Source organism: Macaca mulatta, chromosome 15 (assembly GCF_049350105.2).
Source record: "Macaca mulatta isolate MMU2019108-1 chromosome 15, T2T-MMU8v2.0, whole genome shotgun sequence".
Classification (NCBI taxonomy): Eukaryota; Metazoa; Chordata; class Mammalia; order Primates; family Cercopithecidae; genus Macaca; species Macaca mulatta.
Genome location: NC_133420.1, coordinates 56,229,521 through 56,257,293, shown reverse-complemented (window position 1 = coordinate 56,257,293; position 27,773 = coordinate 56,229,521).

The window sequence follows — 27,773 nt, the reverse complement described above, 5'->3', positions numbered from 1 at the left end:
AACCTTGTTTTACGAATCTGAGTGCTCAAATGTTTGGTGTGTATATATTTAGAATAGTTAAGTCTTTTTGTTCAGTTGACCCCTTTATAATTATGAAACATCTTTCTTTGTCTTTCCTGATTGTTACTGGTTTAAAGTCTGTTTTATCTGATATAAGAATAGTGACTCCTGCTCTTTTTTGTTTTCTATTTGCATGGCAGATCTTTGTCAGTCCCTTTACTTTGAGCCTGTAGGTGTTATCACACATGAGATGGATCTCTTGAAGACAGAGGAAAATGTGGCCTTCTGTTTTTATGCAGCTTGCCACCCTTTGCCTTTCATGTGGGAACATTTAGGCCATGTATACTCAGGTTTATTATTAAGCTGTAAGATTTTTATTCTATTGTCATGTTATTAGCTGATTGTTTTGTAGACCTGATTGTATAGTTCCTTTATATTATCTGTGGGTTATGTGTTTAAATGCCTTTTATGGTAACAGTTATTAATCTTCATTGTAATCTCTAGCATTCACTTAAGGGCCTCTTGTAAGGCTGATGTAGTGTTAACAAATTCCTTTAGTGTTTGCTTGTCTGAGAAAGATTTAATATCTCTATCACTTATGAACTTAATTTGGTGGATTATGAAATTCTTGGTTGGAGTTTCTTTTCTTGAGCATGCTGGAAATAGTCCCATAATCCCTTCTGACTTGTAAGGTTTCTGATGAGAGATCTGCTACCAGCCTGATGGAATTATCTTTGTAAGTAATCTGATCTTTCTCTCTAGCTGCCATTAAGATTTTTTTCTTTCATGATGACCTTGGTCAGTTTCATGACTATGTGCCTTCAAGATGACCATTTTTTAATAGTATTCAAAAAAGTTATCTGCATTTCTTGAATTTACATGTCAACCTCTATAGTGAGATTGGGGAAATTTTCATGGACTATGTCCTCAAATATGTTTTCCAAGTTGCTTATTCTCTCTCCTCTCTCAGGAATGCCAATGAGTTATAGATTTGGTCTCTTTACATAATCACATATTCTCAGAGGTTTTGTCTATTTTTTAAAAACTTTTAGTTTTTTTTTTATTTTTTTCTGACTGAGTTGATTTGAATAACCAATCAGTGAGCTCTGAGATTTTTTTTTTCTTCAGCTTGGTCTATTCTTCTGTTAGTGCTTCAAACTGCGTTATGAAATTCTTGTAGTGACATTTTCAATTCCAGAGTTTCAGTTTGGTTCTTTCTTAAAATAGCTATTTTATTTTTCAGCTCTTGGATTATTTTACTGGATTCCTTAGATTCCTTAAATTGGGTTTTAACATTTTCTGGGATCCTCATGAACTCTTTTGCTATCTAGGTTATAAATTCTGTCATTTCAGTAATTTTACTCTGGTTAAGAACCATTGCTTAGGGGTTAGTGTGCTTGTCTGAAGGTAAGGGAACTCTCTGGCTTCTTAAATTGCCAGAGTTCTTGCACAGATTCTTTCTCATTAGAGAGGACTGAATATATCTATCATATATATATCTATCATATATATATAATATATATCTATCATATATATCATATATCTATCATATATATCATATATCTATTCATATATATGATATATATATTCAGCCCTCTCCAATGAGAAAGAAAGAAACCGTGTGTGTGTGTGTGAGTGTGTGTGTGTGTGTGTGTGTGTGTATGAGAGAGATAGGGTCTCGCTATGTTACTCATGTCACCCAGGCTTCAGTACAGTGGCATGATCATGATTCAGTGTAGCCTTGACCTCCTAGGCTCAAGCAATCCTCCCACCTTAGTCTACCAAGTAGCTGGGACTTTAGGCATGTGGGACTATTCCTGACTAATTTTATTTTTTTATTTTTTTTCTTTGTAAAGACCAGGCTTTACCATGTTGCTCAGGCTGGTCTCGAACTCCTGGGCTAGAGCAATCCACCTTTCTCAGCCTCTGAAAGTTCTGGGGTTACAAGCATAAGCCACCACACCTGGCTTGTGGCATATATTAAGTATAGTCATTTTGCCTAGTTTCTGGGTGCTTTTAGAGGCCAGGGCTCTGTACAGAATCTTTATTTGTGGCTGGTTTCTTACCTTAGGGCTCACTGGCACTTTACTGTGGCACAATATTTTTGGTGTTGTAATTTGGGCTGCAATCCAGTAGATATTACTTAAGAGTGATTGACTGCAGATAGGCTTGTAGCCACACAGCTCTTGTATTTTAGTACATTTATAGTAGTGCTCTTTGGTGGTGGAAGTAGGGAGCACTGAAGTGGGGAAGAGATGAATCCCTCACCAGGTGTTATTCTGGGACTTGGAGGAACTGCCTCTGATCACTGGTGCCATGCCTGCATTTTCTTTTTCATGTGTTTTGGGCTATGGGGTTCCCTCGAACAGAGACCATGGCTGGCATATATGTCATACTCTTCCCGGATCAACACTGCAGAGGGAGGCATGCCATGTTACTGTGCTGGTCGACAAACCCAGACGTCTTACCCCTCTCAATGTTCAGAAAGCAGCACTCTTCCCCCAGTCAGATACCAACAAGCCAGCTAGTCTTCCCTGGCAAGAGGTCAGGGCAAGAGGTCAGGGTCAGAGTGTCACATGATCTCGCATCCAGACAGTTCCCTGGGGAATTCAAAGCTGTGGCCACTCACAGAGTTTAGCAGAAATGAAGTCACTGTGGAAGAAACCCAAGCCAGTGATTCTAGAAGAAATAACAATCTAAAATGTCTTTTCACCAGTAAACAGAACTGAGAATGTGAAGTAAAACCTGCAAAATTCTCGTAAGTTCACTCTGTCCCTTTCTACTGGCCTCAGGGACTATTGCTTGCTCTGCTGAAGGAAGCTGGTATCCAGACAGGAACAAAGACCAGACTAGCAAGAATTCTGAACACTTTGAATCCTCAATATGCTTATATTTTTAAAACTAAAAAAAAAAACTCTAAATGATAAATTATTTTGAAATTAGATACCAATAAATAATAAATGCATAGAAGTAAATAATAAATATATAGTTCAGGATGTTGATTACTTTTGGGAAGATTACACAGGGAAGTTGAAAGAATTAAATAGGGTAAGGGTACTTAAAGTGAACATACTTTAGAATTCTAATAATATTCTACTCATTGGTTTGGATTATTGATTCATTGAATGTTCACTATATTATTAAACAAATGAATAATTTAGATAAGTAAATGGGTGCAGTAAACCAAAAGGACCATAAAAAGCCAAAAGATAATAAAATGTGTCACAAAACAAGGCTTATGATTAATCCAATTCTATGTAGCTAGGTTCAATGGAGAAAAGATAATTTAGCTACAAAGGATGTATATGAAAGTCATTGAAAACATGGGGTAAAACGGAGATGATCTAAATGTGCAAAAATAGAAGATTGTTTAAATAAATTGGTATGCAACAGTTAGGGTCACAGAAGGGAACAGATGGCGCTCTCAAATGGGGTAATTGAGGAGTTTAATAAAGAGACTATTTTTTAAAAATGTGACAAAGTTAAAGGAAAATAACTAGGATGGTAAAGTCCCTTGGAGTTAGCAACAGTGGGAAAACTGGGATCCTTTGTTATCCAAGTTCAAATATAATAATCACAGCTTAGTTATTTTACTTCTCATTGATGTTCCATTTAAACTCTGAAATTATCTTGACTATAAAGTTTTAACCTTTTGGGGTTCCCAAAACAATTTTGCATGATTTGAGTCTATGGAAGCTCTGTCTTCAATAGATCTTTGCAATTTCTCATTGACCATTATTACTGAACATACCAAGAGAGACCTTAGAGAATTTTTTGGTTCCAGATATAGTTCTTACTTGCCTGCACTATGTGGCAGAAAACGCAATTTCCCTTGGTAATCTTCTTCTCTGCCTACTGGCTTCCAGTATGAAGACCCCTGTATGGTCAGGAAGCAGTCTCGGTCTCCCACTTCTCAAAACAATGACTATGTTCTCTGACAAGTAGGTTTCACTGAGACCAAAGTGACAAAGAAGGAAAATAATATTTCCTTCAGTGAACTATTTGATACAATAATGAGAACATTCATTCTTTTCATACCTTTGTTCCTCAGCATGAGGCTGGCTAGGACAGAGCTCTAAATGAGGTCTGTAAATAAGTTTGGTCCTGATCTAGACACTTAGCGATATCTTCTCTGGGACGACAGGAGATAAGCAAATTCTTCAGAGCTTCCAATGAAGCTTTCTGATTTTCCATTTGCAATTTCAGTTGGGAATTAAGTGATTTCAGCTTCTCTCTCTTTCTCTCTGTTTTTTACTTCTGTCCTTTTCTCCTTTCCTCTCACACTCCCTTCATTATTTTGTCTCTCTCTCTTTCTTTTTTTTACTTTATATAATCCTTAGTGCCATGAGAAGCTACTAGATGACCCTACACACTTTATAATTACTATTAGTACCGTAGCAGTTAAGTGTCATAGCCACTTCATCTCCCAACAGCTTGCCTTCCAGCTGTAATTTATCCCATGTCACTAGCAATACTAACTGGTAATTATAGTGCAATTTAATGCAAGAAATTACTAATATTCCTTTCTTTTCCCTCAAGAAGGTAGATATTTTCCGAGTTTGCCTTCTGTTTTCTGGAGTGGTTTCTGGTAACATTTATTGCATCAATAAGATTTTCAGCAAGAAAAAAAATACAAGCAGAACTTTTGGAGCATATATTAATAAAGAAATAATTTAACTGGCATGGTCAGGTTCAGGTGACCACGAGTCAGGTCAGGTTCAGGTGACCATTTCAAAGAGAAATGAGCAATCACCCTCAGGCTAGCAAAAAGTAGAGAACCATTACCACTCTCAGGCTTGAATGCGAGGATATAGTTACCGGAACTCAGAGAGAGTGGCTATAGTACAGGGAGAAGCCCAAGCAATATAATTTCTGGCTTTAGTTTGAGGGATTCAGCCAATATTGAGACCTTGTAGAGGGGGAGACCAAGATCAGATCTCACTATGAGCACTTCAATCTACTGGAGGCTCCAATTGGCAAAAGTCAATTGGGAGCCAGAAGGCAAGTTCCCAGTGGATGCAGCCCATATAGGTCTGATTCTAGGGACTAGAGCAGAGTGGAGAATGATTACATATCTTCTGAAGGAGCAACTGAAAAAAATCCATCACACAACTGAAAGAAGTATTCAATCACTAGGAATGATGCTAAAGAAAAAATATTCATAGATATGACACAATGTGTACATCATGTTTATAATTTTTATAAAGTGGGTAATAAATTCACATTTCATAATTAAGATGAATATAGATAAATAGACTAGAGAGACGTGGAGAACAAATAATAATATTAGAATGGGAAATAAATGATTTTACAGACAGTATCTCCAAAGGAGAAAAAAAATGAAAGAAAATTCGAGGGATAGACTATCTGTGTTTGTATGCACTGAACAGTGATTTTCATTTTGTAAAGGGAGATCTGAGATGAATTAGAGAAAGGTACCTTAAAAAACACAAAAGGAAAATAAGCATATTTCTGACTGTAGTTCATTTCTTGATACCCTAAGCTGTTCACTAAGAGCATTACACACATGTGCATGTGCGCGCACACACACACACACACACAGAGAGAGAGAGAGAGAGAGAGAGAGAGAGAGAGAGATACAGGGAGAGAACAAATAAAATGATTTTCAGGGTAGACAAAGAGTGAAATGGGAAAAGTCCCCTTTTCCCCCTTGCAGGGCATGTGATGGGGGTGTGACTGGCTTCCTGGGTACTCAAAACCCCTAGGCAATCAGACAGAGGGGGCAGGTTGTGGGGCTTTGACCCCTGACCCCACGGCAGTGTCTAGGGATAAATGTTTACAGCTCCTGAGGCCCCAGTGGGCTTGTGTTACCATGTGCTCTTTTAGTTGAGCCATCCGCAGGTCGCTAAACACAGCACAATCATATCCCCCGTCTTATCACAGGGACAGGGGGCTTTCTGTATCTCGGGGTTTCTTGCCTTGGTGTACCAGAAGAATCAGATAACACATGGACTTGGAGAATGAGTGCAATGTTTTATTGAATATAAGTAGTTCTCAGCAGATGGGGGAGCCAGAAGGGAATTGCAGTAGGAAGGTGGTTTTCCCCTGGAGTTGGGCTGCTTAGCGGCCTAGGCTCTCCTCTGGCTGCCCCAGCCAAACTCCCCTTCATTCCACCCGGCGATGGCCTTCCAGCCTGCTGATGTCTGTCAGTGTGCTGTTACACAGTGCATTCCCCTGGACATCCAGCCGCTTGTATCTCTGCCCTCTAGGGTCTCAGTTTTTGTTGTTGTTTGTTTGTTTGTTTTTCTATACTTTAAGTTCTGGGATACACTGCACAAGTGCAGAATGTGCAGGTTTGTTACATAGGTATACATGTGCCATGGTGATTTGCTGCACCCATCAACCCGTCCTCTACAGTAGGTATTTCTCCTAATGCTATCCATTCCGTAGACACCCACAGCCCAACAGGCCCCAGCATGTGATGTTCCCTTTCCTGCGTCCATGTGTTCTCATTGTTCAACTACTACTTATGAGTGAGAATATGGGGTGCTTGGTTTTCTGTTCTTGTGTTAGTTTGCTGACAACGATGGTTTCCAGCTTCATCCATGTCCCTGCGATGACATGAACTCATCTTCCTTTATGGCTGCATAGTATCCCATGGTGTATATGTGCCACATTTTCTTTATCCAGTCTATCATTGATGGACATTTGGGTTGGTTCCAAGTCTTTGCTATTGTGAATAGTGCCACAATAAACATACACGTGCATGTGTCTTTAGAGTAGAATGATTTACAATCCTTTGGGTATATACCCAGTAATGGACTGCTGCGTCAAACAGTATTTCTGGTTCTAGATCCTTGAGAAATCACTACACTGTCTTCCACAATGGTTGAACTAATTTACACCCCCCACCAACAGTGCAAAAGCATTCCTATTTCTCCACATCCTCTCCAGCATCTGTTGTTTCTTGACTTTTTTTTTTAATAGGATAAAAGCATTTATTTTATTTATTTATTTATTTTTTTTTTAAATTTATTTGTTATTATTATACTTTAAGTTGTAGGGTACATGTGCATAACGTGCAGGTTTGTTACATATGTATACTTGTGCCATGTTGCTGTGCTGCACCCATCAACTCGTCATTTACATCAGGTATAACTCCCAATGCAATCCCTCCCCCATCCCCCCTCCCCATGATAGGCCCCGGTGTGTGATGTTCCCCTTCCTGAGTCTGAGTGATCTCATTGTTCAGTTCCCACCTATGAGTGAGAACATGCGGTGTTTGGTTTTCTGTTCTTGTGATAGTTTGCTAAGAATGATGGATTCCAGCTGCATCCAAGTCCCTACAAAGGACTCAAACTCATCCTTTTTTATGGCTGCATAGTATTCCATGGTGCATATGTGCCACATTTTCAAATTTACAAGAAAAAAACAAACAACCCCATCAAAAAGTGGGCAAAGGATATGAACAGACATTTCTCAAAAGAAGACATTCATACAGCCAACAGACACATGAAAAAATGCTCATCATCACTGGCCATCAGAGAAATGCAAATCAAAACCACAATGAGATACCATCTCACACCAGTTAGAATGGCAATCATTAAAAAGTCAGGAAACAACAGGTGCTGGAGAGATGTGGAGAAATAGGAACACTTTTACACTGTTGGTGGGATTGTAAACTAGTTCAACCATTATGGAAAACAGTCTGGCGATTCCTCAAGGATCTAGAACTAGATGTACCATATGACCCAGCCATCCCATTACTGGGTATATACCCAAAGGATTATAAATTATGTTTCTTGACTTTTTAATGATCGCTATTCTAACTGGCGTGAGATGGCATCTCATTGTGATTTTGATTTGCATTTCTCTAATGACCAGTGATGATGAGCTTTTTTTTTTAATATATATGTTTGTTGGCTACATAAATGTCTTCTTTTGAGAAGTGTCTGTTCACATCCTTTGCCCAATTTTTGATGTTTTTTTTTTTTTTCTTGTAAATTTGTTTAAGTTCTTTGTAGATTCTGGATATTAGCCCTTTGTCAGACGACTAAATTGAAAAAAATTTTTCCCATTCTGTAGGTTGCCTGTTCACTCTGATGATAGTTTATTTTGCTGTGCAGGGTCTCAGGGTTTTTATAGACACAGGGTGGGGGCATGGTGGGCCGGGGCGGTCTTGGGAAATGAAATATTTGGGCAAGAAGGCAGGAGTGCCTCTCCTCTCCAAGTCCATAGGCACAGTCTTGGGTGTGGAGCCCTCGCCAGAGACCCACCCTTCTCTATTCAGCACTTCCCTGCAGTCCTCTAGTATCAACAGGAAGAGAAGATTGCTAAAAAGTCTCCTATAAAACTTGATTTACTCTACAGGTTAGAGGTTGAGTATATGAAGAAGGATCTCCATCACAGATAAAGAGAAATTCCTATGGAACTGGGGAGAGTAAGTCCTAAATTTAACTAAAATTTTGCATGGCATCTTATCAGGCTCCTTTAAATATGATATACTAAGAATTATATGCGATATACCAGATAACCAGATTTGTTGTTTGCGTAAGTCTGAGTTTTTCCATAATGAATGAGTTTTAATTCCAGATAAAGAACAAAACACACACACACACAAGCAAAAAGGTTAGTGTTCATATTTAGGAGCCAGAAAAAAATGAGACATTTTGAAGACTGCATTTCACTATGCAAGCCCCTTTGGAAATTTCAGAATGATAAAGGATAAAACGGTGGTGGGAGCTGGTGAAAGAAAGGTAATCAGACAAAGATCTAGTCTTTGTAACCCATTTTTTGTTTACTAATGTTTTCTGGGAGTTTCTTGAATATTTCTTTAAGTTGAACTTTATTTCCTGAAGCCCTTTAGTGACACAGTTTTTCCTTTCTCTTCTAAAGCTTGATCATTCTTAGATTAAGAAGTTTTTCTCATTCCCCAGTACTTATTTCATATTTTAACTAGTTTATACAAAATATGCGCTCTTATTTATTTCCCTAGCACTGTTTGCACCTCCATTATTTCATTGATTTTCAGAAGAGAAGTTATATGTGAGTCAAAACATTAATTTTCTTCCTTTTGGCAGTAAGCCTTAAGAACTGTTTTTGCATTAATCTGAAAGAGAAGCTTCACACTTCATTTAGTAACTACACATTAAAAAGAAGTTTTCCTTTTCTACTGCTGAATATAGATCAGCACTAATCCTCCATTAAGGATGAAAATCTTTTCCTTAATTCCTAGGCACATCTATAAAGCTTTGTATATCCTTGCTTTAATATTAAACACACAGGCATTTTATTTTGAAAATAAAGAAAGGTTTTTTTATTTTCTGTTTATTTTTTAAATCAGGTAGATATATCTCCTTGCTTGCCAGCTATTTGCACTCATCCAGTTTCAGACATAGGCAGGTACTTGAAAAATGTCTCTGAACTTTATTCAATTTTTATACATTTTTTATTGCTAATAGTCATATTCTGTCTAAGATACTGAGCATACCGTGACAAAAGAAATAGATATGGCGTCTATCCTTAAGAAGTTTGCAGTGTTTATGCTATTAATACAATATCCCATACTATTATTTTTCCAACATGAAATTGTTTACTTATAACTTTATCTTACTTGAAATCATTGCTGCTTTCCTTTATATCTAATCATAAATGAGGCAAAGAAGTTTTTGACAGCTATAATATATACTTTGGGTGGCTCTTCTAACAGAGCAATTTCACAAAGCTAAGGGCATGTGCAAAGATATTAGTCTGAACCACTTTCCTATAATATTCGTGTTTTTCAGCCTTGATTTTGCTCAGGATACTGGCATATGCGCTCCAGCAGGATGTTTTGCCTTGCTTTCTCCACTTCATCTCCCATTTCAGAGAATAGCTTTCTATCTTTGCAAAAGCTGCTGTCCACAAAACAATGCTGTCTGTTTTGCTATTCACTGTGCCTCATTTCTTCTTTCAATCCTAAAATCTCTTCTATTATTTTTAATAGAGGTATCTCATAGCCTTCATCTTTCAAATTAAAAGAATTCTAAATGGAATAAAACGTGAGAAAATTGTCCCAGTTTGCTCCAAACTTTCAAAGTTTTAGCATGGAAAGTTCCACATGCTGGAAAGGCCCTTGGTTCCGGGCAAATCAATATGGTTTATCAATTTAATTATGTACTTGTTATTTTGCTAGAGGCCAAGATGGGAAAATCCAAAGTTGAATAACAATACTCTCTGCTGTGGAAGAACTTACAGTAACAAAAGGCCTAATACAATTACTAGGGACAAATTGTTCCAAGATAATCAGAACATTAGAAATGTCACTTTTCCTTATTTTTATAAACCATAGTATATCTGGCTACAGGACATCTCACTATGGTTGGCCAGACATTTAATACATGTTATTTTGAATCCTTTCTCCTTTTCTCTTGGATTGTACCCTGGGCCCTGTGTGAGCCAGGACATAGGGGAAGGGCTCTACTGCTCAGTGCTTTGCAGTCACTTCTGCTGCCGATTCTTCCTTCTACCTGAATGACATTTGGGGGACAACTATGATACACTCCAAGGTCACATTACTCAGTGCTCAGGCTTCACAAATGCCCAAATAGACACCATCATCTGAAGTCCTATTACTTGAAAAGTGCTGTTGACTTACATTTATATACTTTTTAATAATATTATTATACTTTAAGTTCTGGGGCACATGAACAGAATGTGCAGGTTTGTTACATAAGTATACATGTGCCATGGTGGTTTGCTGTACCCATCAACCCGTTATCTACATTAGGTATTTCTACTAATGCTATCCTTCTAACTTCCACCCCACAACAGGTCCTGGTGTGTGATATTCCCCTCCCTGTGTCCATGTATTCTCAACAAACTAACACAAGAACAGAAAACCAAACACCAGGTTCTCACTCATAAGTGGGAGTTGAACATTTATACACTATTAAAGATACAAATTCTATAGTGTTAATAATTACCCATAAAATTTATGTGACTGTATTAAATTGGGTAAATTTCTAGAAACAAAATGAAGTGGTTAAATGATAGGATTACCTTAAATTTCCTTGAAGGAGATTATCAAGTTAATATCCAGAAACTATTTTCTCCAATTTATAGTACCACCCTGAATATAATAAAATGTTTAATTTTTAGTAGCAAACACTAAATATTGGGATAAAATTTTCTACTTTTGCACTCATAGAGATAAAACGATACTTTGGTTAAATTAAAAACAATTAACATTGAAGTTGAATATCTGCATTTGTTATGCATTTTTTAGAATTTTTTGTGTCTTTAGGGATACTAATTGGAAAGAGCTTTTCTGTAACAAATAGATTAAATATCTATCAGATAGACTGACCATAGTTTTCTCAACTCGAAATTTGCCTTCTTACTTTTTTATATTTAATAAAGAACATTTTTGAGGAATATATTTTAGAAATAATTAGAAATAATTCTAATTAACTTTTCCTACATTGTTTCTCTCTATGGATTTTTGATTATAAGACCTATTATACTACTAGATCTATGCGCTCTGTTCTTCACATATTTTTATGGTTATTTATTTTTACAGGTGAATATTTCACTTATCTGGGATGTATTGTAAATACGATAAATAGATGCAATTCTCCTTCCTAAATAGCCAAGTGCCAAACCACCAATTTTTTTTCTTCTTTTAACCAATTAACTTCCACTAAATTTTCTAATATACTAAAATTTGCTTTTGCCATCCTTAGATTTTCCATCCTGTGTCATAAATGTATGAAAAGCTAACACTGTATCATGCTGTTTTAATTGCATATTTTCAGTATATTCTAATATCTGCTATCATAAACCTATTTTAGGCTTCCAAATCCATCCTCACTCTAATTGCTGCTCTTTCTTCAAAATGTCTCAAGCTATGTAATTTTCTTTATAGTTCCAATATAAATAATAAAATAGAAAAGAAAATCTACAATAGAACTAGAAAAGTTTAGGCAAACAAGTATAATTTCCAGAGCCACTTCTGAAAACAAATTATCTAAGACAGACTTGTGGGGACAGCATTGTTATTAGAATTTATTGGATATATTTTTCAGTTGATATGTACAATTTAATATTGAAACTTACTTTAATTTATGATGAAAGTTAATCACTCAATTTTTTGGCTTCACACTAACATTTAATATCTGAATGAGGGAAAATAATAACATATTATGCACCGAGGAAACGAATGGGTGCTTGTGAGTGAGTAAAGCTTTCTAAACCGTAACAAGTAACAATGCTCAAACTGCAAACAGGGAAAGCCAATCAAATATGTCTCTCGGAGAGTGCCTTGTTAGACATGGGGTAAGGCCAATGTGACATTATGTTTAGAATGTTACAGAAAATAACAAAGAAACAAATGACTCTGAATAAAACTGACTTTTAATATAACTTCTCTCAATTTAATATTGAAATAATCTTGAAATATAACCAATTGTGAACCGTACTTTTGGAAGTGTTATATATTTAACACTTAAATAATATATTTAAGATAATCTCTTCAAACAAAAAGCCTTTATACTTATATGTTAATTTCTAGAGAAGATTATAATTCTGAATTTTGCCACATAGGAGTATTTTTATCTCTCCAACTGTTTAATACTTCATTTACAATCTTTAAAAATATTTGTAATTTGCTTTTTCATATAAGTACATCACATTTCTTCACAAGGTTCATGTATTTTAATTCTATGTTTAACAAGAAGATTCTTCCTTTTCATATTTTCCCCCTTTGTTTATTGTTAGTACATAAGAAGGTTATTGGTTTTTATAAGTATATTGTAACTGGCAAATTTACTGAGCACCATTCATATTGAAATATTATAAAATTTATGAGTGTCATAATATATTTTCCTGGGTTTCGAGATCAACAGTAATAAAATCCATCAAATGACGATTTTGTCTTTGTCTCAGTATTTATGCAGTTTATTTCAATATCTAGTATTAGTAGTCGACTGCTTACAAACCATCATAAATATCAATGGTGATAGTGAGTAAATATTTCACGATCTCACTTTAATGAGAATTAAACTTGTGTTTCATTTTTCAGTTTGATGCTAGCTGTTAGTTTGATATATACACAAAATCATTTTTAAAGATACTACGGAATTCTCTGTCCTATTGTTACCATATTTCCTTAGTTTGGCTAAAGATGTGGTCCTTATCACATGGCCGTGAAAGATTAGGCTGGCAGACAATTTGAAAAGTGAGTAAGGCAGGGTTTTATTGGGATTAAAGGACAAAAAGAGGAAACAGAGACCTTCTGCAAAGTCAGAGTCCCTGCTGGTACGCTTCCAGCCTCACAGTTTGAATCCCAGGTTCCACAGAGGAAAAGGCGGGGCCAGGTTCCTCCCTGCTACAAATGGGGACTAACTTCTGTGGCTCTACCCCAGTGTGCACTCCACCCAGTGTGCAGGCTCGTTGGAGTTTTGCCAGGGAGCCCTTCCCACCTGACTGTCTCACTATCTTTGCAGCTTCCTGTAAATCTATAATTACTACCAAATAAAATATATATAAATTTAAAAAGATAGGAATATCTTTTGTTTTTACTTATCTACCACTTATTCTTTCTTCCTCTGATAAGTGACCTATTTTTATTTTCTTTGGAGCTACTCTTTCTTTTTTTGAATACAATCTCAGTGACGCTGTCAACCGAGTTATCCTCATTTTTATTTTTATTTATTTATTTATTTATTTATTTATTTATTTATTTGAGATAAATTCTTGCTGTGTTACCCAGGCGGGGTATCCTCATTTTTAGAGCCAGAGACAGAGGATGAGTAACAAAGGGAGACAGATGAGAAGTCACAGGGAGGAAATTTTGACATCCTTGAAATTAGGGAGAGGGAGTCTAGAAAGAGAAATGGTCCATAGTGTTGAAAACTACAGTACGTTTTAGTAGAATGAGAACTGTGAACCTGTTTTTTTACTGGCCATCAGGACATTGGGGACTGTTACAAGAATCACATGAGCCAAGCACCGTGGCTCCTACCTGTAATCCCAGCATTTGGGGAGGACAAAGCAGGTGGATTGTTTGAGCCTAGGAGTTTGAGACCAACATAATGAAATCCCATCTCTACAAATAAACAAAAAACACAAAATACAAAAAATTAGTTTGGTTTGGTGGCAAATGACTGCAGTCGCAGCTACTCAGTAGGCTGGGGTAAGAAGATTGCTAGAGTCTGGGAGGTTGAGGCTGTAGTGAGCTGTGAGCCATGATCGCATGACTGCACTCCAGCTTGGGTGACAGAGTGATACTGTTCAAAAAAAGAAAATTAAAAAGAAAGACAGAAAAAAAAAAAGAATCTCTTGGGGAATTTGTTAATATTTAAATTTCTCAAGTATTCTAAAATAATCTAGGAAGGAAAACCTGCAATCTGTTTTTAGCAAGCACTACTGATAATTTTGTTACAAGAAGCACTGAGACAACAGTTTTCTGAAACACTAGATGGGTGTAATTTTTCTTTATAAGATAAAAATCATGAAATCACTTAATTCAGTACAAATTAAATGACCAAACCAAATCAATATTCTGATTGATTTGATTTAGTTTGTAGAAACTAGTCATTACCATGACAAAGGGCAGTGGAGGAATATTCAATAAAATGATTTTTATATACATAAAATAAACAATATACTATTATTCCTTGATTCTTTTGTGTAACTTCTGATACTATTTTCAGTTGAACAAAAAATTTAATTTAAAAATGCCCTCTCTTATTTCCTTGAGCAGTGGTTTGTAGTTCTCCTTGAAGGGGTCCTTCAGATGCCTTGTTAGCTGTATTCCTAAGTATTTTATTCTCCTTGTAGCAATTATGAATGAGAGTCCATTCATTCATGATTTGGTTCTCTGCTTGTCTATTGTTGGTGTATAGGAATGCCTGTGATTTTTGCACATTGATTTTTGTATCCTGAGAATTTGTTGAAGCTGCTTATCACCTTCAGAAGTTTTTGGGCTGAGATGATGGTGCTTTCTGAATGTAGAATCATGTCATCTGTAAACAGAGACAATTTTATTTCCTCTCTTCGCATTTTAGTACCCTTTATTTCTTTCTCTTGCTTGACTGCCCTAGTCAGAACTTTGAATACTATGTTGAACAGGAGTGTGAGAGAGGGCATCCTTGTCTTGTGCTAGTTTTCAAAGGGAATGCTTCCAGCTTTGCTCATTCAGTATGATATTGACTATGGGTTTGTCATAAATAGCTCTTATTATTTTGAGATATGTTCCATCAATACCTAGGTTACTGAGTGTTCTTAACATAAAAGGATGTTGAATTTTATCTAAGGCCTTTTCTCGGTCTATTGAGATGATCAGGCGGTTTTTGTCATAGTTCTGTTTATGTGATGGATTACGTTTATTGATTTGCATGTGCTGAAGCAGCCTCGCATTTCAGGGATGAAGCCTTGATTGTGGTGGATAAACTTTTTGATGCGTTGCTGGATTCAGTTAGCTTGTATTTTATTAAGGATTTTCACATCAGTGTTCATCAGGAATATTGGCCAGAAGTTTTCTTTCTTTATTATGTGTCCACCAGGATTTCAAAAAACATTCCATCCTCATGGATAGGAAGAATCAAGATTGTGAAAATGGCCATAATACCGAAAGTAATTTATAGATTCAATATTATTCCCATCAAACGACCATTGACATTCTTCACAGAATTAGAAAAAAAACTACTTTAGATTTCATATAGAACCAAAAAAGAGCCCGTATAGCCAAGACAATCCTAAGCAAAAAGAATAAAGTTGGAGGCATCATGCTACCTGACTTCAAACGACACTACAAGGCTACAGTAACCAAAACAGTAAGATACTGGTACCAAAACAGACATGTAGACTAATGGAACAAAATAGAGACTTCAGAAATAACACCACACATCTACAACCATTTGATCTTTGACAAACTGGACAACAAGCAATGGGGAAAATATCTCCTACACAATAAATGGTTCTGGGAAAACTGGCTAGCTATGTGCAGAAAACTGAAACTGGACCCCTTCCTTATACCTTACACAAAAATTAACTCAAAATGGATTAAAGACTTAAATGTAAAACCCAAACTATAAAAACCCTAGAAAAAAACCTAGGCAATACCATCAGGACATAGGTATGGGGAAAGACTTCATGACAAAAGTGCCAAAAGCAATTGCAACAAAAGCCAAAATTGACAAATGAAATATAATTAAACTAAAGAGTTTCTGCATACAAAAAGAAACTATCATCAGAGTGAACAGGCAACCTACAGAACTGGAGAAAAATTTTGCAATCTACCCATCTGACAAAGATCTAATGTCCAGAATCTACAAGGAATCTAAACAAAATTACAAGCAAAAAACAACCTCATCAAAAAGTAAGCAAAGGATATGAATGGACACTTTGCAAAAGAAGACATTTATGCAGTCAACAAACGTGAAGAGAAGTTCAACATCACTGATCATTAGAGAAATGCAAATCAAAAGCACAATGAGGTACCATCTCATGCCAGTCAGAATGGCTATTATAAAAAGTCAAGAAACAATAGATACTGGTGAGGCCGTGGAGAAATAGGAACACTTTTACACTGTTGATGGGAATGTAAATTAGTTCAACCATTGTGGAAGAGAGCGTGGCAATTCCTCAAGTATCTAGGACCAGAAATACCATTTGCCCCAGCAATCCCATTACTGGAAATATACCCAAAGTAATATAAATCATTCTAAAGACACATGCACATATATGTTTATTGCAGCACTACATAAAATAACAAAGACTTGGAAACAACCCAAATGTCCATCAATGATAGACTGGATAAAGAAAATGTGGTACATATACATCATGGAATACTATGCAGCCATAAAAAGGAATGAAATCATGTCCATTGCAGGGACATGGATGAAGCTGGAAGCTGTCATCCTTAGCAAACTAATGCAGGAACAGAAAACCAAGGTAGAAGGGACTTGCCTTGGACTTGGGCATGTTCTCACTCATAAGTGAGAGTTGAACAATGAGAACATATGGGCACAGGGAGAGGAACAGTACACACCAGGGCCAGTAGGGGGATGGGGGCCAAGGGGAGGGAGAGCATTAGGACAAATAGCTAATACATGTTGGGCTTAAAACCTAGATGAAAGGTGAATAGGTTCAGCAAACTATCATGGCACACATATACCTTTGTAAAAAACCTACACATTCTGTACTTGTATCCTGGAACATGAAGTAAAACTATTTTTTTAATGCTAAAACATTAAAAAAAAATCACTGCTTTATGAAATTGGAATACCAGAGACATAGAGCACTTCAGTCTCGTTCAGTTCCAGTGGCCTAGAATCTTTTCATGTGCTTATCTGCCATTGTTGGCTGGCCTCAAACTTTTGATCTCAAGCCATCAGCCTGCTTCGGCCTCCAAAGTGCCGGTATTACAGGCATTAGCCACTGCACGTGGTCTCATTTTTTAATTAAGGCTTCCAAAAGTGACCTTCTTTTTATTTGGATATGAATGAGAAAGCATAAAGTGTGAAGAGTTGTTGGCAGTTATCTTGCTACCATGAGAAGGAGCCCAACTTACTGTTCTCGTGATGGTGAGTGAATTATCACAAGATCTGATGATTTAAAGGTGTGTGACACTTCCCCCTTTTTTTCTCTCTCTCTTCTGCTCCACCATGGTAAGATGTGGTTGCTTCCTCTTCGCTTTCCACCATAGTTAAAAGTTTCCTGAGACCTCCCAGTCATGCTTCCTGTTAAGTCTGTGAAACTGTGAGTTAATCAAACCTCTTTTCTTCATAAATTACCTAGTCTGAGGTAGTTATTTATAGCAGTGACAGAAAGAACTAATAAAGAAAATTGGTACCAGGAGAGCAGGCACTGCCATAAAGACACCTGAAAATGTGGAAGTGGCTTTGGAGCTGGGTAATGGGCAGAGTTTGGAATAGTTTGTAGGGCTCAGAAGAAGACAGGGAGATGTGGGAAAGTTTACAATTTCCTAGGGACTTTTAAATGGTTTTGACCAAAATGCTGATGGTAATATGGACAAGGAAGTCCAGACTGAAGAGGTCTCAGATGGAGATAAGGAACTTACTGGGAACTGGAATAAAGGTAACTCTTGCTATGCTTTAGCAAAGAGACTGGTGGCATTGAGCCCCTACCCTAGACATCTGTGGATCATGAAAGCAGATGTGGGGGCAGTACCCTGCAGAGCCACAGGTTAGTGCTACCTAAGGCCATTGAAACCCACCCTTTGTATCAACATGCCCTAGATGTGAGACATGGAGTCAAAGGAGATTATTTTGGAGCTTTAAGATTTAATGACTGCCCTGCTGGGTTTGAAATTTGCATAGTACTTGTAGGCCTTTTGTTTTAGCCAATTTATCCCTTTTGGAATGGGAGCATTTACCCAGTGCCTGTACCCCCATTGTATTTTGGAAGTAACTAGTTTTTTGTTTTTTATTTTACATGTTCATAGGTGGAAGGGACTTTTTTTTTTTTTTTTTTTCCTTTTAGTCTCGCTCTGTCACCAAACTGGAATGCAGTAGCGCAATCTTGGCTCATTGAAGCCTCCACCTCCTGGGTTCAAGTGATTCTCCTACCTCAGCCTCCAGAGTAGCTAGTAGCTGGGATTACAGGCATGTGCCACCATGCCCAGCTACTTTTTGTATTTTTAGTAGAGACTGGATTTCACTATGTTGGCCAGTATGGTCTCGAACTCTTGACCTATGGATCAGACTGCCAGCCTTGGCCTCCCAAAGTACTGGGATTACAGGCGTAAGCCACCATGCCAGGCCGGAGGGGACTTTCTTTGGACTTGGACTTTTGAGTTAATACTGGAATCAGTTAAGACTTTAGGAGACTGTTGGGAAGGCATAATTTGTTTAGAAATGTGAGAAGAACGTGCAATTTGGGAGGGGTCGGGGCAGAATGATATGATTTGGCTCTGTGTTCCCACCGAAATCTCTCATTGAAATGTAATCCCCACATGTCAGAGGAGGGGCCTGGTGGGAGGTGATTGGATCATGGGGGAGACTTCTCCTTTGCTGTTCTCATAACAGTGAGTGAGTTCTCTGATGTTTGAAAAGTGTGTGGAACTTCCCCCTTTGCTCTTTCTCTCTCCTGCTCTGCCATAGGAAGATGTGTTTGCTTCCCCTTCATCTTCTGCCATCATCATAAGTTTCCTGAGGCCTGCCAATCATGCTTCTTGTTAAGCCTATACAAGTGTGAATCCATTCTACCTATTTTTTTTTCATAAATTACCCAGTCTCAGGTAGTTCTTTATGACAGTGTAAGAATGGACTAATACAAACCTCTTCTCACCTTATCTTTGTATGAAAAGTAGAAATAATAATAGAACTTCCTCAAATAAATATTGTGACAATTAAATGAGTTAATCAATATAAGTTTGCTTAGAAAATGCCTAGTACATAGTAACTGCTACAAGTGTTGTAGTTATTTTTGTTGTTGTTATTATATTATTTAGGTTAAGAAACTCAGAAAACCTCATCTAGATAGACTACTAGATTTAAAAAATTATTTAAAATGTAGGTATAGCAAAATTGAGGTTTTGTAAGTATACAGTTTTATGAGTTTTACCACTTTACAGATACGTGTAACCACCAACACAAAAAGGACATAGAACAGTTCCCACATGTCCTGCCCCTTTATGGTGAGATAGACCCTGTAACCAGTGATTGGTTTCCTGTCCCTGAAGTGTAGCCTTTTTTAGAATGTTATATAAATGGAATCATATAGTATACAGGATTTGGGACTAGCTTCTTTCACTCAGTCTAATGCCTTTGAGATACATTAATCTGTTCCATGTATCAATAATTTGTTCATTTTAATTTTTGAATAGTGTTCATTGTAAGGATGTAAAAAACAGTTTGTTTATCCGGTTGTCCTTTGACATACATGAAAGTTATTTCTAGATTTTTGGCAGTTTCTAGATTTTAATTTGTATATAGTTTGTGAAAAACATTATTTGTCTAGAGAAATGAAGCTACACTAGTACAATCATTTAGTATATTGTACTTATATGGAAGTAGTCCTAGGAGTGGGATGACTAGGTCAAATGGCAAATGTATGTTTACCTGAATGAGAAACTTCTACCCTATATTCGTTGTGTTACACCATTTCGTATTGGATCAGCGATGAATCGATATGCCAGTTGTTTTATATTTTGTCTAGCAATTTTTAAAAAAATATTAGCCATTCTAATAGGTGCAGAGTACTATGTAATTGTGGTTTTAGTTTACATTTATGGATGTGATAGCTAATGACATTGAGAATCTTTTCATGTACTTATTTGCCATTGTTATGTCTTTGGTGAAGTGTCTGTTCACCCATTTTTGGGAGAGGGTTGTTTGTTTTCTTACTGTAGAGTTTTGGGGGTTCTTCACGTATTCTGGATAGAAGATCTTAGTCATACATATGATTTACAAATATTTTCTTCCAGTCTGTAGTTCGTGAGATAATTTCTGCTCTCTCTTCAGTTTCCATGATCTATATGTCATTGACTTTATCAGTACCATTCTGTCTTGATTAGCTTTAAGTGTTAAAATTGTTTACTGAGAGTCCTCTAGTTTTATTCTTTTTTTTCTCAGAATTGTATCCTATGTTTAGTTTCATTGCCTTTTCATATACAGTTTAGAATCTACTTGTGTATATCTACAAAAGAATCCCTGTTGGATTTTGAATGAAATTGCATTGTCTATTAACTAATTGGTACTGAAATGATGCCTTTATTATGCTGAGTCTTGAAATTCATGAAAATGGAGTATCTTTCCAAGTATGTAGGTTTTAAAAATGTCTTTATCAGCATTTTCTAGTTTCAGAAGATTATACAAGAATTTTGTTAACTTAATTGCTAAGTATTTTCTTCAAGTTATGGTAAAAGAGATTTACATGCCTTCTTTTTAAACCATTCATTTCAATATTATTCACTTTTACATCTTGGAAGGTGTTTCCAGTAGCTATTTTAAAGTCTTTGCTTTGAGTAATTCCAACATGTTTGTCATATTGGTGTCTGTTGATCATCTTTTTCCTTGAAAATTATTTTTAATACTATTAGTTCTGGTTTATAATTTAAGCCAATTTAGGTATCAGTGCTGTTCAGATTATCCTGGAAGAGTATTTCCTTTGGTTATCTCTTTGTCTTATTTGCTTTTCTCTCTAAGATGCCAAAGAATACATGAAGGCAGCAGTGAGGCATTTATGGGATTTGTAAAGGAATTGACTTAGGATCTTGAAGAATGTATTCAGGTCTCTTGAGCAATGTTCCTTTCCCCACCCCCAATTGCTGATTGTCCTGCGTGCAATTGCCTCTGAAGGTAGTGGTGAGAAAAGCTCAGAAGATCAGAGTGTAAGATCTCTTGGCTTGATAAGAAACCAGGAATTACCTTTATTTGTTCCAACCTCATCTCCACTCTAGCTGGTTGTAGGCATTTGAGTCTGTGACATCCTTCATGTAGCTGTCTGTCCTGGCTGTCCATCCCAGCGTCTTCTGTGAGGTCCACTTGCTGTGCCTTGGTAGATTCTATGGCAGGCTTTCTGGCTCTCAGATTAAGGCTTATACCTCCTGGCTAAATGAGCACCCCTGAGGAATGTTTAATTTCAAAGTCTTCCCCTGCCTAGTTTTATTGTTCCATCAACTTAATGTGGTCCTGTCCTAGGCCAGTGCAGAAAGAAGCTAAACTATGATGTCTTTACGGAATATTAAATAGGAAAGTAAAGTCTTGTGGTCTAAGTTATACCCTATTTACATAAGGTACAGCCCCTTTTTTTGGCTGAAGGTATAAGCCAGACACATAAGCATGACTATTTCATTTTCCAATCTCTTGCTATTTTTCCTTCCTATATTCTTTCAGGGCTGAGAATCGGGCCAGTTTCCTCCCTTGCTCAGAGTATTTGGTCCTAACTTATGCAAAATTCTGTGTATCTTAGATATGTGTATTGGTTACCTATTGCAGCATAGTACTATTATCACAAATTTAGCAGCTTAAAACAACACATATTTATTACCTCACAGCTTCTTTGGGTCAATATTTTAGGCACAGCTTCCCCGGATTCTCTGAATTGCTGTAACCACAGTGTCAGCTGAAGCTATAGTCTCATCTGAGGTTTGGCTGGGGAAGGATCCACTCCAAAACTCACTCAGGTTGTTAGCACAACTCAGTTGATTTCATATGTACAACTCAGGGCTTTAGTGTTTTACTGTGAACTAGAGGGTGCCTTCAACTCCTAGCGGTCACCCCCAGTTTCTTTTGAGGTAGATTTCCAATATGGTTGCTTGCTTCCTAAAAGCCAATAAAAGAGAGAGACTCCAGCAAGTGTGGTGCTATAATCTTTGCAATGTAATTACATAATTATATACAACTAAATGCATACATCTTACTGTATTCACCACATTCTGTTTTCTAGAAGTAAGTCACAAGTCCTATTACACTCAAAGAGAGGCACTCACACAGGGCAGAATGGTGGGAGGCGGGAATTATGGGGGTCACCTGATGAGTCCATCATGATATGAAAAATAACTTAGACAATTATTTTTCAAGACAAATGCTGGAATCTAGAGATTATCTTCTTTCTAGAAAATATATTTTTGAATATTATAAACTCAATATTATCTCATTTTTCCTCTCTACCTTTATAGTTTAATATTCATACTTCTAGGCAGACTCCCTAGGTCCCATAGGTCAGAAATCATGTACTCACACCATCAAGATTGAAAAGAATGGTAATAATACATTGAAAATTATTTATAGATCTACAAATATACTCAAAATTTCTACACCTAACTGGACATGAGACAGCACAGTTTCAAATTATTTCTTTCTCATCCAAAATGCCTTTTCTATCTTTATATTCTGGTGAAATCTTACTCATATTTAAAGGCCAGGCCATTGTATCATTTCCAAGTAAAGACATACCTGTGCACTCCCAGGTCACATGGCCACCCTTGGCAGAATTAACACATCTTCTAGGTTTCCATAGCACTTGTTTCTATTTCTAATATGGCACTTACCATGTTGTTAAAATGTAAGATCTAACATTTAGTCTTACATGCTAGATTCTTAAAATCTTGAATCTTGGTTTTGGGTCATCTTTTTATTCACTGATTTAAGACAGTGCATTTAGTAACTATTAGAATATTTTAATAAAAGCATAATCTCCATATTTTGTGATTTTAAGTTAAAAATATCACTGGAAGTTCAAGTTCTTATTTACTGTGTGCATTGAATTAAATTTAGTCCATTTTATTTGTAAAGTAGAGAAATGGGCTCCAAAACTGCAAATTGAGGACTTACGTTTTATTGATAAAATGTTTGTTTTCCTTTGCCATTAGTGTGAATTCTTACTAGTGGGAGAATTTCTCCTTAAAAAATCTTTTATAATTTTGTGTGTGCATTTTTGGTAATACATATCTTAGTCCAATTCTATGTATGTCAGCCCATGGTAATTGTTCAAGTCAATGGAATGTGGACAGAAGAAAGGTATGCCACTTACAGGTCATTAGGAAAAAAAACCTTCCACATTTTTATTGACTTTATTTTCTTCTATACATAATGGTATCAAAAGATTAACAGTCTGGGTCCTGAATAACTACAATAAAGCAAATCATTCCTTCTCATTTACCGCTCATGCACACCATACTGTATTGAGGAAGCAGTAGACCTTCATTTTGTTAAGTCACTGTGATTTGAGTACTGTGTGTTAAAGTACTTAGCCTATATTGACTAATGTACAAATAAAAATAATTATTTCTTAAATATGTGAGAAGATAATCTAACAGTATTTCAGATGACAAAGAGTCTGATTAATGATGGGTGACATATGTCATGTATTAGGTTAGGCAATTATTAATATTACTTATACTATAGAATTTTAAAATGTTGACTTACTTGTATTTAATCTTACCCCCTTTGGCTAAATCCAGCATAGTAAAAGTTAAAACTTTGCAGAAATGGCAAAGAAGAAAAATATATTCGCTGTGTCCTAGGTTTGAGAAGTAAGATCCAGAAGTATTTCTTCATGTTTGCAAAGGGTAACCAGGGATAAATAAATATACTAAGGCAAGTGCACTGTGTTACTCAGATGAATGTTTCAAGTCTTTTTTTTTTTTTCCTGTGGGGTCCTAAAGAGGTAATAAAATTGAAAGTAGAACTTTTTTCATGATTTCCATTTATATGGCCTATCAGCAAGATCACACTACCATTAATTATCTAGAAGATACTGTTCCCATTATGTCCACAGAGACTTACTCAACAACATGATAGATTTCACAGTCAGTGCATTATTTCTCCTGTAATAGACTGTATTTCTTTTTCTTTAATTTTATCCTATTGGTGCTGGTTCCTTCACTTTCCCAGCTTCCTTTCCTCCTTAAACAAAGATAAAACAATTTTCTTTTTTTTTTTTAAAGGAACTGGCAAAGCTCAACTAGAACATACTCTCAAATATTCCTCATCTTAAGTAAATACAATATATTGTAGACTGGTCTTTGTGAATTATGTGAAGTATAAGTATATGATTTATTAGTCAATTTTTTATAGGGATGGAACATTCTATAAAGTTTAAATTTGGGGACTAAAAAGCAACACTTCTAAACTACGTGAAGCAATGGTAGCTTTCTGAAGGAATGATGTACACTTTGAGAACTGTTGTCTTTTTTGTCTGTTCTATGCATGAGGTGTAGAGGGCATTGCATTTCTCATCTTTGTTGGCAAAAGGTGAGAAATTCCTCAGAGCATTAAGAGAGCCCTTAAGAGAATTATTCATAAAGTTTGGAGTTACCTCTGGAAAAAGAGGTAACTGACATATCACTCATTTTACTTCAGAATGGTGGCCTCTGTGCTGTATGGAACCTGAGTGATGCAGTATGAAAACTGTTAAGAGAAGCTGAAAATGTGATGTGTGCCCTGGGATATGTCATATAGATTTGCTTTCCATGTGGATAATTTTGAAAACAGAAGCCTCATTGCATCATCTTTCAATGACAAGGCAATAGGAAGAGAATAGTTTAAGGTCAAGTTCCAGCTTTTGTAATAGCAAAGATACACAATCTTTACCTCCATAAAATAAACTGTAAAATGAAATAATAATAAATCTTGTTTTCATTATTATAATTATCAGGTAAGGAATAAGGATTAGATGGGAATGACAGAATATTGATAATTATTGAAGCTGACTGATGAATACTTGGTTTTCATTATACCATTTTTGGTTGTATATAGTTGAAATCTTTTCTTTTCTTTTCTTTTCTTTTCTTTTCTTTTCTTTTCTTTTCTTTTCCTTTCCTTTCCTTTCCTTTCTTTTCTTTTCTTTTCTTTTCTCTTCTTTTCTTTTCTTTTATTTTCTTTTCTTTTCCTTCCTTCCTTCCTTCCTTCCTTCCTTCCTTCCTTCCTCCCTCCCTCCCTCCCTCCCTCCCTCCCTCCCTTCCCTCCCTCCCTCTCTCTCTCTCTTTCTCTCTCTCTTTCTCCCTTCCTTTCCTTCCTTTCCTCCCTTCCCTTCCCTTCCCTTCCCTTCCCTTCCCTTCCCTTCCCTTCCCTTCCCTTTCTTTCCTTTTTGAGATAGGGTCTCACTCTATTGCCCAGGCTGGAGTAGAGTGGCATTATCTTGGCTCACTGCAACCTCTGCCTCCCAGGCTCAAGCGATTCTTCCACCTCAGCCTCCTGGGTAGCTAGAACCACAGGCTTGGCTTGTGCCACCACATCCGGCTGAATTTTTGTATTTTTGGTAGAGATGGGGTTTCACTATGTTGACCAGGCTGGTCTCAAACTCCTGACCTCAGGTGATCCACCCACCTTGGCCTCCCAAAATGCTGGGATTACAGGCATGAACCACCATGCTTGGCCTAGAATTTTTTTAATAAAACAGTTTTTATGAAAGAGTAAAACATCAGCTGTATGAGAAGTTGAGTATAAGGAACTAAACGTGGCTAAAAGGAGTCCAGTAGATGATCAAAGTTAGATGCTAGGTGATGGTGAATAGATGTGTGGAAATAGTGGAGGAGGTAGTAAGAAATTAATGGAATTGTGATACATTGGGAAGTTAGAGTCAATGTTATTTCAAAATGAAGTCTATGTAATGTGACTGAAAGAGAAAGTTTGACTCTCCAGCTATACTTTTCTTATAATTTTTTTGTACTTAAAATTGAACTGATTAGTTTAGCAATATTTTCTCTCAAACTGTGGTATTTCCTATGACTTATGGCTAGAGGAATGAGCATTTACAAAAAGACATTTAAGCCTACCTTAAAGACTGAAAATGGTTCACCAGTGTTGGAGTTGCTCAACTTTGAAAAGTGACCTTTTAATACAAACTGGCTCTGCTGCTGTCTTTAGGATTGTTGTGATCACCTTTAGATAATTATTAAGTATTATACTTTACTTCACTGTTTCTAAGGATTTATAAACATTTGATAGACTAATTGATATATTTGTTTGCTATAATTCAAGATAATAGAACTTCAATTTCAAATAATTATAATTGTGACCTTAATAACTTTGAACAGTTTAGTAAATGTGGAGGAGAAAACTTGGAGCCTGCTGTGGCTATTTTCCCCAAAATGAGTGGGCATAAGTTCAGTGTGTGATATGTAAAAGGGCTTTATAAACTGCAGTTTCACCTGAAGAGCTTAGCCTATTGTTTGGGATTCAGTAGAAGTGGAGATATTAGACAGTTCTTGAATTAAGTTGGACTTGCAGTTCAGTGATTTTTGCAATAAAATATTGGAAGAAGGATGATGGTCAGTGGCTAGGGTACTTATAAATAGAAGCAAGCTTTGTTTGGATAAAAGCTACTGGTTTATTTGAATTTTAAAGGCAGGCCTCCAATTTATGCATGAATTATGTAAATGAACGTTCAAGTATTAAGTCAACTCCTTAGTGAGGCATTCATTCCACCCTGTTTCTCAAAAATCATTATATTTTATTTTATTGATAGAATGTTCCATAGTTCGCTATTATTGCACATTTATAGCATGTACCATAAGTTGCAATTTGCAATTATTTTCTTATTGTATGTCTCTTTCTCTTAGATATAAGCCCAAAAGAGAAAAGCCTTACTCACTGTGTTAGTCCGTTCTCACACTGCTGTGAGGAAATACTCAAGACTGGGTATTTTATAAAGGAAAGAGCCTTAATTGCCTCACAGCTCCACATTGCTGGGAAGGCCTCAGGAAACCTAGTCATGGTGGAAAGCAAAGGAAAAGCAAGCACCGTCTCCATAGGGTGGCAGGACAGAGTGAGTGCAAGCAAGGGAAATGCCAGACACTCATAAAATTATCAGATCTCCTGAGGCTCACTCATTATCAGAAGAACAGCATAGGGGAAACTGCCACCATTTTCCAGTCACCTTCACCTGGTCCCACCCTTGACATGTGGGGATTATAAGGATTACAATTCAAGATGAGTTGTTGGATGGGGACGCAGCCAAACCATATCATTCACCTTGTTTATACTTATATCACAGTCATGTAGAAAAATGTCTGGTGCAGAGTAAGTATTCTATAAATAATCACTGAAGTAATGGTGATTCGAACCTAGACCCTAGTGGGCAGAAAAGGGTTAGCAGCAGGAAAATTATGCATGTTTTCCCTTTACTAGCACACACCGAGTTAAAAAAAATTCTCACTGGTCAAATCTTGAAAACATGCTATTGATAGACCTCTTGACACAAGAATGTAATTTGCTTGTGAGAGAACATGTATCTATGAATTTCTTTTAGCAGGATGTACTTGTTCTATCAAGTTTTACTTATGCTATACAATCCTTGAATCTGTACTTATGGGACATAGCTTTGTGAAATATTTCATATAAATCTCAAAGTATTGGAGA